The sequence below is a fragment of the Schistocerca gregaria genome, chromosome 2 (genome assembly GCF_023897955.1).
Source record: "Schistocerca gregaria isolate iqSchGreg1 chromosome 2, iqSchGreg1.2, whole genome shotgun sequence".
Taxonomy (NCBI): Eukaryota; Metazoa; Arthropoda; class Insecta; order Orthoptera; family Acrididae; genus Schistocerca; species Schistocerca gregaria.
The window spans coordinates 207,718,588-207,736,514 of NC_064921.1; the positions used below are offsets into that span (position 1 = coordinate 207,718,588).

General features: G+C 42.2%; 1 protein-coding gene across 4 annotated transcripts in view; it reads left to right on the plus strand.

Annotated features, from left to right (window-relative positions):
- Positions 1-17,927, plus strand: part of LOC126336702 (caspase-1-like) — a 526,262-nt gene that overhangs the window by 360,203 nt on the left and 148,132 nt on the right. The gene's annotated exons all lie outside the window — the stretch shown is intronic.

The following is a 17,927-nucleotide window of genomic DNA, read 5'->3' on the forward strand; positions in this document are numbered from 1 at the left end:
AGCGGTTCTAGGCGCTTCAGTCTGGAACCGCGCGACCACTACGCTCGCAGGTTCGAATCCTGCCTCAGGCATGGATGTGTGTGATGTCCTTAGGTTAGTTAGGTTTAAATAGTTCTAAGTTCTAGGGGTCTGATGACCTCAGATGTTAAGTCCCATAGTGCTCAGAGCCATTTGAACCATAATAAGCATGATAGAAGCTGGATTAAGGAAAGGCAAAACTACGTTTCTAGCATTTGTAGACTTAGAGAAAGCTTTTGACAATGTTGACTGGAATATACTCTTTCAAATTCTGAAGGTGGCAGGGGTAAAATACAGGGAGCGAAAGGCTATTTACAATTTGTACAGAAACCAGATGGCAATTATAAGAGTCGGGGGACACGAAAGGGAAGCAGTGGTTGGGAAGGGAGAGAGAAAGGGTTGTAGCCTCTCCCCGATATTATTCAATCTGTCTATTGAGCAAGCAGTGAAGGAAACAAAAGAAACGTTCGGAGTAGGTATTAAAATCCATGGAGAAGAAATAAAAACTTTGAGGTTTGCCGATAATACTGTCAGAGACATCAAAGGGCTTGGGTGAGCAGTTGAACGGAATGGATAGTATCTTGAAAGGAGGATATGAGATGAACATCAACAAAAGCAAAACGAGGATAATGGAATGTAGTCGAATTAAGTCGGGTGATGCTGAGGGAATTAGATTAGGAAATGAGAGACCTAAAGTTGTAGACGATTTGGGTAGCAAAGCAACTGACGATGGGCGAAGTAGAGAAGAAATAAAATGTAGACTGGAAACGACCAGAGAAACGTTTCGGAAGAGAAGTTTGTTAACACTGAACACAGAGTTAAGTGTCAGCAAGTCTTTCCTGAAAGTATTTGTATGCCGTGTAGCCATGTATGGAAGTGAAATACGGATGACAACTAATTTAGATAAGAAGAGAATAGAAGGTTTTTGAAATCTCTACATCTACACCTACATCCATACTCCGCAAGCCATCCCTTCTATTCCAGTCTCGTATTGTTCGTGGAAAGACAGATTGTCGGTATGCCTCCATGTGGGCTCTAATGTCTCTGATTTTATCCTCATGGTCAATTCGCGAGATACACGTAGGAGGGAGCAATATACTGCTTGACTAAGCGTTTCTCCTGCAAAGTCTTCCACTGGAGTTTATCTATCATCTCCGTAACGCTCTCGCGATTACCAAACGATCCCGTAACGAAGCGCGCTGCTCTCCGTTGGATCTTCTCTATCTATTCTATCAACCCTATGTGGTACGGATACCACACTGCTGAGCAATATTCAAGCAGTGGGCGAACAAGTGTACTGTAACCTACTTCCTTTGTTTTCGGATTGCATTTCCATAGGATTCTTCCAATGAATCTCAGTCTGGCATCTGATTTACCGACGATCAAGTTCATATGATCATTCAATTTTAAATCACTCCTAATGCGTACACCCAGATAATTTATGGAATTAACTGCTTCCAGTTGCTAACCTGCTATATTGTAGCTAAATGATAAAGCATCTTTCTTTCTATGTATTCGCAACACATTACACTTGTCTGCATTGAGATTTAGTTGCCATTCCCTGCACCATGCGTCAATTCGTTGCAGATCCTCCTGCATTTCAGTACAATTTTTCATTGTTACAACCTCTCGATATACTACAGCTTCATCCGCAAAAAAGCCTCAGTGAACTTCCGATGTTATCCACAAGATCATATATGTATATTGTGAGTAGCAACGGTCTTACGACACTGCCCTGCGGCACACCTGAAATCACTCTTACTTCCGAAGACTTCGCTCCATTGAGATGGACATGCTACGTTCTGTTATCACACAATTGGTCTGATAGTCCATATGCTCTTACTTTGTTAATTAAACGACTGTGGGGAACTGTATAAAACGCCTTGCGGAAGTCAAGAAACACGGCATCTACCTGGGCACCCGTGTCTATGGCCCTCTGAGTCTCGTGAATGTATAGCGTAAGCTGGGTTTCACACGATCGTCATTTTCGAAACCCATGCTGATTCCTACAGAGTAAAGTTCTAGTCTCCAGAAAAGACTTTATACTCGAACATAATACGTGTTCCAAAATTCTACAACTGATCGACGTTAGAGATATAGGTCTGTAGTTCTGCACATCTGTTTGACGTCCGTTCTTGAAAACGGGGATGACCTGTGCCCTTTTCCAATCCTTTGGAACGCTACGCTCTTCTAGAGACCTACGGTACACCGCTGCAAGAAGGGGGGCAAGTTCCTTCGTGTACTCTGTGTAAAATCGAACTGGCATCCCATCAGGTCCAGCGGCCTTTCCTCTTTTGAGCGATTTTAATTGTTTCTCTATCCCTCTGTCGTCTATTTCGGTATCTACCATTTTGTCATCTATGTGACAGTCTAGACAAGGAACTACAGTGCAGTCTTCCTCTATGAAACAGCTTTGGAAAAAGACATTTAGTATTTCGGTCTTTAGTCTGTCATCCTCTGTTTCAGTACCAGTTTGGTGACAGAGTGTCTGGACATTTTGTTTTGATCCACCTACCGCTTTGACATAAGACCAAAATTTCTTAGGATTTTCTGCCAAGTCAGTACATAAAACTTTACTTTCGAATTCACTGAACGCCTCTCGCATAGCCCTCCTCACACTACATTTCGCTTCGCGTAATTTTTGTTTGTCTGCAAGTCTTTGGCTATGTTTATGTTTGCTGTGAAGTTCCCTTTGCTTCCGCAGCAGTTTTCTAACTCTTTTCCGTCTCTTAACGATCTTGCTTGGCACATACTCATCTAATGCATTTTTACGATGATTTTGACCTTTGTCCACTGATCATCAACGCTATCTGTACTTGAGATAAAACTTGTGTGTTGAGCAGTCAAGTACCCTGAAATCTGCTTTTTGTCATATTTGCTAAACAGAAAACTCTTCCTACCTTTTTTAATATTTCTATTTATGGCTGAAATCATCGATGCAGTAACCGCTTTATGATCGCTGATAATTTAAATAACAAGAGAATAGAAGGTTTTGAAATGTGCTGCTACAGAAGAATGCGAAGATTAGATGGGTAGATTACGTAGCTAATGAGGAGGTACTGAATAGAAATGGGGAGGAAATAAATTTGTGGTTAGAAGAAGGGATCGGTTGATAGGATAAATTCGGAGGCATCAAGAGATCGCCATTCTAGTATTGGATGGAAATGAGGGGGGAGGAGGGGGGGGGGGGTAAAGGTCGTAGACAGAGGCAAAGAGATCAATACAGTAAGCAGATTTAGAAGGATGTAGGTTGCAGTAGTTATTCGGAGGTGAAGGGGCTTGTGCAGTATAAGGTACATGGAGAGCTGCATCAAACCATCTTCGGACTAATGACCACAAAAACAGCTACACTAGGGCCTCCTCTTAATGACCAAGAACACAACTTCTAATTGCTGTGAACTAACGGTGATCTAACCTTCTACGGCGTTTTGTTCATCACATACATTTGCTGCTGTAGTTAGTGAACCGTTATCCTTCAGAGTTATTCCTCGCTTATCTAGAGTGATTAGCGCGTTCTGGGCGATTACATTGTAGATCAGACGTCGGAAGTGAGTAATATAAAACCAGTACGCTGGCTACCTGAGCGCCGCCCGCGGCAGATAAGACTGTTGCTCAAGGTTGAGCGTTACCGGAGGCGCGTGAGGATAAACGGCTGCAAGTGGTGGCTGCAACAGGGAGACGGACTCTGGACAGCGGCCTAGAGCAGCGTGCGCAGCCAGCTGTGTGTAGTGTAGCTGCGGCGCGCCCCCTCTGCCTGTGATGAAACGCCCAGCAAACAGGCACTCCTCGTCTGCCGCGGGCGCCCGACCCTTTTAATTAAATTAATTGACGCCCGCAGGTGAAAATCGATTTCCGCAGCTTCTGCTTGTTTGTTTCGCGTGTGGCGAACCCTTTCAAGCGCCGCTGGCGCGGTAAACGAACCGCCGCGGGCGAAGATCTACAGCGTTCGGTCCATTACATTTGCTCGAATGGCTGAAACGCAGACCAGCCCCCGGTCGCTTTCCAGAACTGATTAAAAACCATCCACAGAAAAAAATTCACAATTTGCACGGGGCGAGAGGGGCAATACTCTACTGACAGGGGGAATATTTTATTTGAAGGTCAGTAGCCGGACATCAATAGACCACAGAGGTACGACGTAATTGAAAAAGTGTCCGCATCAATATACTATAGAAGTACGGAGCAATTAAAAAAATCTTGATAAAATCACCTTCAAAGATTAGATTTGCGATTGCTATTAACTACGAAATGTGAGCAGCTCACTAAAGCGTTCGAGAAAAAATGGCTATTCCGTCGGTCATTTCATGAAATTTACCGGTATGAAAGAAGTAAGTAGATTGTCGTCATAACATGACTAAAAAAGTTTGCAATTTCAGGAGGAAAGTGATCTGCCAAAGTGTTTAACATGTTTCCTTGTCCTCCACACGGACTTTAAACAGACGCACCACATCCAGGCGGACTAAAATATGTATTTTATCCATAAAGGGATGCTGTGTAACTTCGTGACTGTTAATTTATAGGGTGTAGAATAATAACCCCTACCAGTCACAAAAGAAGGTGATTTGTTTTAATACACGACCTGTTCCGGGCTAGTGCACATCTTCAGGTGGTTTACATTCTTGTACACGTTCCCATACTCAGTGTTAGAGATCACTGTTTAAATAAAAAAGAACTTAATGTGATGATGACTAAATAGATACAAATAAAATATTTAGAAATGGCTAAGCGACAAGTGTCGTAAAATAATAGAGTACTTACATACAGCTGGTGTAATTATCCATATCATTTTCACATTACATCTATCAAATTTTCCTACAAAAATATTTCGTTTTTTACACCTTAACTTTATATTAGTCATCACGCTAATTATTGGCGCTCCCATATTACGTCTCTGATAAAGTAGTGACACTTTAGATGTTAACAATTACAGAGACATACGAACTCACAACATCCAACGAGTTTACATTGAAAAGTGCTTACGTCAAAGAAGTACAGAGATGGTCAACATACAGATACATAACAGATATTAAAAACGATAAAAATGAAATTGTTACATGATTGTGAAACCACACTGTCATTTACAATATACAGAATGGTTGCTCGTATTGTCTTTTTTTTCGCACAGTTGCTAGATGTGATGGGTAATGAGTTACAGTTTTAGCTCCTTAAAATATTTCTTTAAATATGTGTAGAAATGACTTGTTAAGGTCTATTTGTTCATTGAGGATTACGTGTGGTGATTTTTAGTTACGGATGTAAACTTCGGGCGCTTCAAGAATTGGTTTCCTTTCCTGACAGTGCCCAGTATCTGCAGATTGTCTTCAATGCCTGTGGCTGAGTCGTCATGTTCTTTCACATGTGTAAACACTTGTAATGTTGTGAGGGTAAGTGCATCTGAAGTTATTAACATCTAAAGTGTCACTACTTTATCGAAGACATAATACGAAAGCGCCAATAATTAGCATGGTGACTAGTATACAGGTAATGTGTAGAAAACGAAATATTTTGGTAAAAATGTGATAATTGTAACTTGAAGGCGACATGAATACATCAACTATATGTAAGTACTATAATATTTTACAACAGAAGTCACTTCGCCACTTCCAAATGTTTCACTTGTGTCTGTTTAGTCATCATAGCATTATTTGTTTTTGATTTAAACAGTGATCTTCAACACTGAGTATGGAAATATATACATGAGTGTTAATCGCCTGAAGATGGGCACACGCCTGAAACCGGTCGTGTGTTAAGGAAAATCACCTTATGTTGTGGCAGGTAGCGTTTGTGACTAAAATATCGTGTGGGCCAACACTGATTTGCTCAATTTTCTCAATGAACATCTGAAAGATTTTAATATGATATTTACAGCGGCTAGTTATGGGAGTCATTAGCCTGATTAGAGATTTGGCTCTCCGTTAGGTCTCAGTGGAACCCATTCTTTATGGATTTTTAATAGGCTATATAGGATGGAAATTTCTAGGAGCAGACATGAACACAACTCTGGCAGCATGACACAATAACAACTTACCTCGATCAGTCGCAAGCCGTGTATGGGCTATAAATGGTTACAGCTTCCACGATAGTCACTTGTTTCTGACAAAAACGACGGAGAATTTAGTCAAAAGTCCGAAATTTTACCTACGTTTGATGCGACAGGCAAACGTAGAATGTTTATACCAGTCAAACATGTCTATGATACCGTTCTCCGTCAATCACTATTGATCCTTTGTGGCCTCTCAAACATATCGCGCGCAGACCGTTTCTCGACGAACGTACGCAGATACACTGAGGTCGCAGGTCGAGATCTTTTATTGCTCTGTCAGCAACACGTGGCGGCTTCACTCCATTCTGAATTCTCAGAGTCAAAGCTAATGAAGTTACGTAACGTCAATCAATTGTTTAGTGTCTTGTCTGTAATATGTAGCATACAGTTCTTCTTAGAGTAAGTAATCTACGTATTACAGTTTTCATAAACTTTGATATGAAGGGACTGGCAAAACCGTAACACTCTTGTTGGACGATATGTGAGCCTACACGATCTGTAACAGACCTACCGTCTCAGCAGGAGTAACGAAGCGTGCATGTGTTATTGTTTCATACCCCTTCCATACGAATGTCAAGAGCATATGCTGAAAATTATTGTCATTGATGACTACATTGCTCTGCCATAACAAAGCGTCTATTACCGGGTGTACGTGTTCTCGATACACGGCAATAACTCGCAGCTGGTGTTCTACATTTCTTTCATTCGCTGAAGTAGCTCATCACTGCGTATTATCTTTTCCTGACAATCCCATCTCACAATGTTATATCTGTTGAACTGATAAGGCACTCAATAGCATACGACCTTTCGCCGGAGACCGATATGGATTTTACAGCGGTATGTGTAGAATGTATGATGCTGTTAAACCTCCTCTCAGATTGTGTATGCCTCGTGACGGATTTGAAGGAAGTCATCAGTTAAATGGTATATGATCTTTTCATCCCTTCACTATCATGATATTGCGTTTGTTAAAATAAGAATCAACTGCCACACTTAACAACAAGCACTGATAGTCTACAATCACAACAACATTGAGACACGATTTTCTACCAGTGGTATCTCTCTGTATTTAACATCCCTGTCAGTTATCAGTGTCAGAACCGTGAAGATCTCATCACTTAGTCATTTACTTATGTTGTGAATAGTAATGACAGCATCACAAATCTTTGAGACAAGCCCGATGTTACTTTTTCTGACGATGGATTCGTTCTGTCCGCTGACCACTGCCCACAATTAAGTCGCTTACTTGGTCCGACATTTCGTTAGAATATATTTTGTGTGCATAAGATTATGTGGAGTAGTACTAACTTCTTTCAGGACATGGTGCAATTTTCCTTAAGGGAAACAACAAACAGAAGTCGTGTTATATGCTGGTGAATAACATTCATGCTCGTGGAGTATCCCTCACGTGAAGTGGCACAATAGGAAAGGCACTAACTTAATATTCCGAATTGTCGAAGTTCCTGTCTTCGCCCCGGCATATTGATTCACATTTCTAACATCATTCCCAAATCCCATGACGTGCGTGCCATAGCAGATACCTTACCAAGGCCATGGACTAATTCTTGCCATACCATTGTCCAGTCGGAGCTACCTCTGCAATGACTGCATTTTAAGCCGTTAACGTCCGTACTTCGATTTACAGCATCCACTAGAAAATAATCGAGTGAGCGAACTGAGAAGATGTACCCAACTGCTCTGCTGGCCATACTAGTCATATTTTGTTCACAAGAAGGCTAGTTGGAAAGAGTGGTAAAGTCAAACGGTGACATGGAAAAACGACTTAGCTTTCACAGCTGAAGACTATATATGACATTTCGGTAGCCATCTGTCAACTACTATCTAACCAGAAGCATATGCAAATCACACGAGTACAGTGTCCTGGACACAGCAACACCGCGCTCCGAATGGATGTGTGAAACTGAGTCCACAGTCATTGCCAAGGGATCATGAAAACCAGAATGTACCTTACATCGTTCAAAAGTCGACCTATGATTTGGAATCACAGCCAGAGAACACTGTAAACCTAAACACATCGAATTCAGCTGTTTTAGATTTCATACAGGAGTAGAAACCTGACAAAATTTGGTATCACATATGGATGCCTCCCAATCTGCATTCTGCAGCTGGTAACGGAATGGCAAGTTTCCGTCTGTGTGTTCGGAATTTGGCGGACCCAATGGTGCGCGTCAACTGAGTCCCACCTCCAGCAGTGCTGTACTATGAGCAACCTCTGCTACCACATTATAGGACCACTGGCTGCAGCGACTCAGCTCAATTGCACTTGGAGCCACTACGCTACGACAGTTTCGTTCGTGCTTTTTCCTTGTGACACCGATAGCTAAACTCTATTGCTTTTTGCACCATTTGTAATGAATCTTGCCGGCCTCTGTTGCCGAGCGGTTCTAGACGCTTCAGTGTGCAACCGCGTGACCACTACGGTCGCAGGTTCGAATCCTGCCCCAGGCATAGATGTGTGTGATGTCCTTAGTTAGATTTAAGTAGTTCTAAGTTCTAGGGGACTGATAACCTCAGATGTTAAGTCCCATAGTGCTCAGAGCTATTTGAACTATTTTTTGTAATGAATCTTCGTATGTTTGGAGGAATACAAGTTAAATAACACAAGTTAAATAAATAACACAAGTTATAAATAAGTTATAAATAATAAGTTATAAATAAGTTATAAATAAGTTATAAGTAACACAAGTTAAATAAACCTCCTATTTTCTGTGTTACTTGTTCACTAATCATTTCTGCTCCTTTCCAGCATTCCTACGACGACAACTGCTGCACTTCTCTGTAGCCCACACCTTCTTACCATTGTGTAGAAGTCGTATACAGCACAGAACATCCACAGTCCAAAACCATTCAGACCGATCACGTACTCTGGTCTTCCGACACCGTCCAGGGTTGAAAAAAATATTCATCTAATGAATTCTGAGCCTGGTCTGAAAACTCGACACAGAGTCAGTACAAATTTCGAGCACATAAGGTGTTGCACATGGTCTACGTAAAAGTGGTTAACAATATCCTTCTTTTGACTAATACGTGTCTTGTTCTCACCTTAAATATGCTGCAGTAAAAAAAAATAAAAAAACACGAAAACAGGAAGGAGCGGAAACAAGTACAGTGCAGTAACGAATCTCATTGTTCCGCGTAAAGTGTCTACAAAAGCGTGCCGCGTTGGACACATATTACAGGTAGGGTCTAAGTTTACCAAAAAAATATTAGTTACCTTCCGAAAAGAGCACAATAGTCGCTTTGGAGCGTTGTAGGCGTTCATGTGGTCCTCGACGGCTGACTTAAGTCTTCGCAAGTACATGATGTGTGTCATTCTCTTGTATGGAATCAGCGTAGTAAAATGGGTCGTCGTGGAGATGTGACAGAATGAGGCCATCGTGTTCGGACGCGCCCATGAACACAGTGTAAAAGAAGTTTCCCTATTTGTTGGCATACCAATGCCGCCTGTATACCAATGCGGCCTGTACAATGTGTCTACAAGGAATGGTGTACCATTCGCAGCTGTCAAGCGCAACAACAATTGTAGTAAAAGGATCCTAACCGAAACGGTCTGGAGCGACTGTCATCCACTGTAAATGACAAAAGGTTTGAGACATAACATGAAATTGCTACTGACAGTGAATGTAGGCCAGTTTCAACCACCTTCTGAGCGAACATTGCGAAGAGAACTGCATGTAATGGAAATTTCAGGTCGCGTGCCTGACTAAGTAAAGTTCCACAAGCTGCAACACTGTCGCGAAAAACAGCGACACGTATATGCAATAAATTTCCTTTAATTTAGGTCTATGGTCACAAACTTTTTGTTAACAGATTACCGGTTTCGGTCTTTAATGACCATCATCAGATCTGCGGCAAAAATGAGAAAAACATAAATACACTTGCAAACTGTCTACAGCTTAAGAACAATACATAGACCATAATGAAAAGTAGTACTGACAAAATTTTACAATTGTGCGCTTTAAATATGAAGAGGCATACCTGTTTCATAAAAACAAAGTCCTAATGTACTGCAGCCATAGTGGCATCGTCCAATGTTAAATGCGGAATCAGCACCAGCATCGTCAAATACATATAAATAACATCATATGCAAGAGTCATGTTGTCAGTAATACTACTGTTTAAAACAAGTTGCCGTACAGTAGCCACAGAATATTTAAGTTCACCAGATGTCGCTAATATCGGCATACACTAGTTTTCAATAATTAATTGAAACAGCGAGAATAAAGGGGGATACAATAGTTGAAGTCTGTAATAAGCTTATAACGTATAAAAGGCATTACAGTAATAAACAGCAATAAAAAGAAGAACACGACAAAAGCAAGATTGTTAAAAAGAGGATGAGTTAACAAACAGTGGTTGACGTGTGCTCTAGTGCCAATATTCTAGATAATGTGCTAAACTACACATGAACTGAACAATGTGGGGCTGGACGCCTGAACTATTGCAAGGGCGAACTGCGATTTACCTTCTTTTCAAATGAGCTGCTCATCGAGTGCACTGGCGGCACAGTGAGGCATTTCTCACGCAATATGTGGGCGGTGTAGTTGAGAGGTGGTTAACCATTCCAGCTAGCCACATCTCATCCGTGTAACCAGTGACAGAACAGATTACTATGTTGATAACAATGTAACGCGCTAACTGCATTTCGAATCTTAACGACGGATATGACAGTGATCGCAGTGAAGGTCCAATTCTCAGTGCTTTTATATATTGATGGGATTTCATGGATACCGCATAATGATGTGCAGAGACGGGCACGGTGTCGGTCAGAGGAAAGCGAACGCTGAGGAGAGAGAAGGCCGCAGTGGGGGTTGTTCCTTGGAACACTGGAGACGGTGTCCTTACGAGGTGGAAGTGAACCCGGCAGAAGAATGGGATTTTGTGCAGACGACCGAGCTGTCGCCAGGCTAGCGTTGGGCCACAGACCACAAGGGCCGAGGACAATACACAGGGACACAACCACGGCGTTAAAATGCAACCCCCACTTTCCCCCCAGTCTATCTTGCGGGCCGTGCAACGTGCCCCAGGTTAACGAGAAAAACTTAACTAGTGGCAGGAGAGATTTCATAGAAAAGCTGTCAGTTTGTCTGTGTGTTTAAAAGCAAAGGTTCCGGCCGTACCAAGAACACCGCTGACTGTAACTTTACTGCGTGGCTGGTGGCCAGTCAAGCCAAGCGCGGTCCGGAATTGGTAGGCGGCCCATGACGTCGGTCATGAGTCCTACTTTTCATCCTGCGAGGGCGGTAAGGAAGATGGCAGGGAGACTAGCTCTACAGACCCGCTGAGGTAGGATGAAGCAAATTAAAAAATTGTAGCATTGGCCAGTGTTGGCGGTAAATGTGGTGATTGGCTGGAGATTTTAGGCTTGCGAAAGACAGCCGCCAGCCTGGGAAGAGTGCGCTTTTGAGATTATTCGGATTCAGAGATTTATATACGACCTGTTTAGAGTTTCCAGATAACAGTTAAAAAATTCGTGGCCATAAATTATTTCACTGAACTGAATACAGAGATTTAGAGACGGACGTTTGGAGTAGAAATTTGGAGACGAGGATTCGAAGGAGGACATTCGGAGATGGACGGTTGTAGGGAGACAAGAAGATTCAGAGGAACGCTCACTCGACCAACGGAGGCAGAGGGATCCCTCGAGTTGTGCCACTACTGTTCGACTCTGATTCCTGCTGCTTACAGTACGAACATACTGCAGCAACAGCACGACAGGAACGGATAGATAAAGTAACTTGTTAACTTTTATGGTAGTGACAAACCCTCTATCGGTTACTCCTATTCAACGATATACTTGCCTTCATCTGTTGTCTTCCTGCATCATACAATAACGATGATATTGAATCGGCGTAACTAAATCTCAAACCTTGTCAGCCATTCGTTACTGTCATTGACATGGCCATCTGTGTGCTGCTTATTTCCAACTGTTTATAATCAAAATTTAATTTCTTCAAAATTTAATACAACAACTGTGGAATACATTATAAATGTGTTTTCCTCACAGATTTTCCTTTTGCAGCTAATGAAATCCATGTCCTTAGGTGGGAGTAAAAGCAAATTAACTGAGACCCACTCAGGATAAAGTGCTCAGAATCTCTTAACTGATCGCAGTTGTTCAATTAAGTTGCGCAGGTTAATGAATCAGCACTAGCTTTTGAGGAGTGATCTGTTTCAGTAGCTGTATCGGTCAGATCAGCCAGGAAAAAAAACAGGCGACTTGCAGGCTCTCGCATATTTCTTGCCGTAAACAACTCTGTGAGGTTTTGGGGGTGTATTTTATACCACGACTGTATCCCCCTACTAAAGTTACCGTGGACACGAACGAGGATATTAATTCATTGTTCTCAGTGACCAATTTTGCCCTTTCTTCTACATATTCACGGTTACTACGGTGTGGACACTTCCCCCACAAAAGATGACAACATAATCATGTTTCTGATCTAATGAACACTCGGACACCTTACCACACTGTGAATGGTTAAACGTTTGGGACTCTTTGGCATGGTGGGTGAAAAACAGCGATCAACTAACACACAGCATGGTATCTAACGATCAAGGAATAGCTTCAGCTCGATGTAGCGTACTTGAAGACACTTGTGGTCTCTCTCTTCCTTGCCGAATTCAGGTAATTATGAAGGCTAGAGACAGCGTTAAATGGGATTAGTAAGATATCTCATGGAAAGGGAGTTGAAGTTAAGAGAGAAGAAATAAAAACTTGCCAATGACATTACAAGTCTCTCAGAGCTGGCAAAAGACTTTGAAGAGCAACTGACTGGAGTAGGTAGAGTCTTGAAGAGTGATTATGGGCTGAACGTCAATAAAAATGAAACATGGCAATGGAAAGTAGTTAATTGAAATTGGATGATGCTGAGCGAATTAGATTAGAAAGTGAGTCACTAAAAATAGTAGACGAGGTATGCTATTTGTGAAGCAAATAAATGATGATGGCCGAAGTAGGGAAGATATAAAATGTACACCGGCGATAGCAAGAAAAGTGTTTCTGAAAAAGAGAAATTTCTTTACATCTAATATAAATTTAAGCTCAGTAGAAGAAAACGTGGTCCGTAGAAGGCTGTAATGTAGACGATCTATATTTAAATCGTGCAATTAACTAATTTCGGTGACTTTTCATTTTCAAGCTCCTGCAAAACCAATGTGGAAGAGTATCACATCGTCTGCATGCATCTCTACAGATCGTCAAGTATAATTAACAAATTACACGACTCACATTAACATACTACCTTACTGAACAAAGTTCCTACTTACATGTGTAATATTACATATTACGTGTCGTAATTGTCAAATTATTTTTCCGCAACACGTAAAACGTGGACGTTATATTCCATCATTACTTTGTGAATGAATCTTCATTAATGTGACAACATTAAAGATCATACTGTGAACTTTGCTCTAAGTACTACAGTTTGACAACCAACATCAGCTGATATTTTGTTGTCAAAGATACAAATACAACCAAACATTGGTGGACAAACGATAAAACTGTCAGAGATACATTACAAACATTGCTGGCATGCCGGACGAAGTTGATGTGTTGTATATCAGACAATCAAGGGCCAAAGACTACTTTATGGTATACAAATATAACAAAATATCTTGTTGTTGTTGTTGAGGTCTTCAGTCCTGAGACTAGTTTGACGCAGCCCTCCATGCTACTCTATCCCATGCAAGCTTCTTCATCTCCCAGTACCTACTGCAACCTGTATCCTTATGAATCAGTTTAGTGTATTCATCTCTTGGTCTCCCCCCACGATTTTTACCCTCCACGCTGCCCTCCAGTACTAAACTGGTGATCCCTTGATGCCTCAGAACGTGTCCTACCAACTGATCCCTTCTTCTAGTCAAGTTGTGCCACAAGCTCCTCTTCTCCCCAATTCTATTCAGTACCTCCTCATTAGTTATGTGATCTACCCATCTGATCTTCAGCATTCTTCTGTAGCACCACATTTCGAAAGCTTATACATTACTTTACCAATAATATATGAAATAGGAACAAAATTCACAAAATACTGAAATATGAATAATCCATTAATTATTTTGTGAAATTTCTACATATTACACATGAAAGAATTAATTTTGCACTGTAGGTAGTATATTAATGTGAGTTGTGTAATGTGTTGCTTATATATGGCGATTTATGGGGATGCATGTAGGCAACGTGATACTCTTGCACGTTGGTTTTAGAGGTGCTTGAAAAGGAAAAGTAGTCGAAATTATCTATGTGCACGGTTTAAATAAAGGTCGTCTACATTATAGCCTACTACTGATCACGATTTCTTTTATTAAACATTTAGATGATGTGGATTCCCACAAAAACAAAATTTTAAGGACTTTGCCTAGTACGGGATGAAATACTGTAATTAAATACCAACGTATTTGGATAAAGATGCTGAAAAAATTTAATAAATTTAAGTGTTTGGAAGTGTTTTGTGAAGGTATTTGCCTGGAGTGTAGTCTTGTATGGAAGTGAAAAATGGGCGGATAACAAATCAGACAAGAAGATAATATAAGCCATTGAAATGTGGTGTTATGTGGACAGACCATGTAATTAATGAGGGGAGAAAAGAAACTTACGCACGATTTGATTAAAAGAAGCGATCGATTGGTAAGACACTTTCTGAGGCATCAAGGATCTGTCAATTTGGTATTGTAGGGAAGTTGGGGGGTGGGGGGAGGAACAACGTTAAAGGAAGAGTTAGACATGAATACAGTGAGCAGGTTCAGCTGGATATTGGTTGCAGTAGTAACAAGATGAAGACGCTTAATCAAGAGCGTAGAGAGCTTCATCAAACCAGTCTTCGGACTGTACAGCACAATAACAACTAACGTGGGTGACCAATTTTTTTCTCGGTGTTTTTATGTGGACGCAGAGAGCAGCGAAATTCACGTATGGTGGTAACATGGTGTGGCTATATTACTCGTCATGAGCGTTTGGAGTCGTAACCCTCCCCGCACCTTTCCCTCTCTCCCCCTCCTGCACCCTTCTCTCAGAATGAGATGGTGACGTCACAGGAACTAGTGTCATATCCATGTTGAGTAGCCGCGCGGGATTAGCCGAGCGGTCTAGGGAGCTGCAGTCATAGACTGTGCGGCTGGTCCCGGCGGAGGTTCGAGTCATACCTCGGGCATGGGTGTGTGTGCTTGTCCTTAGGTTAATTTAGGTTAAGTAGTGTGTAAGCTTAGGGACTGATGACCTTAGCAGTTAAGTTCCATAAGATTTCACACACATTGGATTTTTGAGCCATGTTGAGTAGACTCCACAAGAGCGGAGCAAAGTGGGCAAACGCCAGGCTAAGAAAACAACAACAATGTGAATACTTAGTGCGGACGTAACGGAAGAAAGTTTTTCATAAACTACTGCCGCTGTTGAAGGCTCGGTGTCTAGTGAGTCGAAGCCGGTTTGTGTGTGCAGGGTCGGGCTGGCGCCGTATAGCAGGCGTCGACCTCCTAAAGCGCGGCGCAGTGCCCGAGTGACTAGCTGCAATGCGAGTGAACACCTCCTCTCTTTCTGCCTGGCACCTTGTCACTTGTCGGCTTGTTGCGTTGCGCGGTTCTGCGGACGGGGCAGTTCCACGCGAGCTGCGGACAGCCCCCGGAGTAACGACAAAGGCGGCTGAATTATTGAGCACTCACGCACGCAGCACGCGGCCAAGGCCTGCCTCATTGAGCGGCCCCCAGGAGCGGGTTGGACGCTCTCCAGCAGACCCGCCCGGCCACGCTCGCGCTGCTGCAGTGGAAAGGAGATCCCGGCAGAACGCCTCACCTTGGACTTTACGTCCATGCTCGGCGTACAACTCGCTGCCAGACAGCGTCTCACCACTGGTGTCCTCGCTGGCGGCAGAAAACGCGCTGTTGCACGATTGTCACTGAACTAGCAATCGCGCTTTTCTAGCCTTTTTTCCCACCTTCGCTCAGCGTACTAATGTGTTTACAGCGTCCGCAACGCTACCCTGTTACGTAACGACTCACCGACGCACTGCATCTCACCTGTAGCCTAAGTAAAAACAAAGCGTGGTCGTGACCAGGTACCATCTGTAAAGAAATGTCAATCTTACATGCTTATCTAGCACAATTCCATGGTGAAAGTCACAAAATTGTTGCCAAGTGGACAAGATTAACTGGAGGCAGCCAGTGAGAATTCTAGTGGGCCATGGAACAGGGATATAGGCGGCGGCGAGGGGGGGAGGTGGAAGGGGGGCACTACCACCCCCCACCTTCCCCTGGATCTGGAGTACAGAGGTTTTAGCCATAAATGAATTCTCATACACTTCTAGAAGTGATTTCCCGTGATTTCGCTAAACCTAGCTTATTGTATCATTATGTGGCTGATCGCAATGAGACTGTACTATGGCTTTAGTAATTGCTCTATAACTCATGGGTGTGGCCGTGCGGTTCTAGGCGCTTCAGTCTGGAACCGCGTGACCGCTACGGCCGCAGGTTCGAATCCTGCCTCGGGCATGGATGTGTGTGATGTCGTGAGGTTACTTGGGTTTAAGTATTTCTAGGTTCTATGGGACTGATGACCACAGATGTTAAGTCCCATAGTGCTCAGAGCCATTTTTCTATAACTCATGTTTGTTTGGATGTTACTATACTCATGGAGAATTACGAAATTTCTTCTTCTGGTGCAATTGCAGTGGCTGCTCGAGAAAAACTGTACCCATATGCTACAATACTTCAAAAATAAGCAAATTGCTTCACTCCGTCATAATGAGAGGCATGACTTAATATTTTTCCGATATTAGCTCTACTTAACACACTAAAATCAAGTTAGTTGTTTAGATATTTCTAATTTGTGCTAAATTTTATGTTATTGCGTTAATATGTCCTAGATCTTCCACTCTTCCTTTACCGCACGTATCACCTTTCCCAAGTAACAGACATGGAAAGAAGAAAGTGCACTGCAAACATCACACCTGCAGATCCAGCTCTTGTCAGACACTTTCATACGAAATTTCCTCATATACTCGCTTTTATTACCTCCACCTATAGCCTTTTAACTTACACGGGCAGTAATTGTAACTAAATTTAATAGATTAATTTTATATATATATAAACTGAACTGCTTAAGTATATTTAAATTTTATAATTAATAGGTTAACAGTACGAGGACAAAAAAAATGTAAAAAAAATATAGCATCAACCGGAATTAAATCCGAATCAATGAACTGCCACTCGGTGTGCCTGACTATTGGGCCACGGCACCGTTACGTCATCTGCTCTTCAGGAAGCCCTATACTCTGCGTTTGCACAATTCTTCACATGGACTTTCAAAGAAAACTATTAATCTGGTGCTGTGAGCAACGCAGAACCCATAGTGCCGGAAGGGATGACGTCACATCAGAGCATGTGCAGTCGAAAACAGACAGCTGCGTCCCTTCTCCGGGTTGCTCGCAGCGCGGCTGACCATTATTTCAGCACTCGACACTGGTTACTAGTTATCACTGACAGAGCGCTTCAAAACATGTTTTCGTCCATTTTATTTGTGTACTAGCAGAATTAGAATGGAAATTGTGTACTTTTAATGCGATTTCCGGTTCACAATCGAAGAGAAATGGCGTACTTTTAATGCAATTTCTGCCTCGAGTGGTAAGAGAAATGGTATAATTTAAATGCGATATTTAGTGTGCTGTAACACATTAGCACATCATCACCGTCCGCCACTGTGCAGTTGCGTTTCTGCGCTGACATAAAGCTAAAGCAGATTGCAGACTTTTGTAAGAAAGTGCTGTAATAGAGCCCTCAGTCTTTTTCTCTCGATTCCGCATAGCCGCTCTTGACGGAGTACATAAATGGGCATTTCCAAGACATTAGCAAGTCGCCA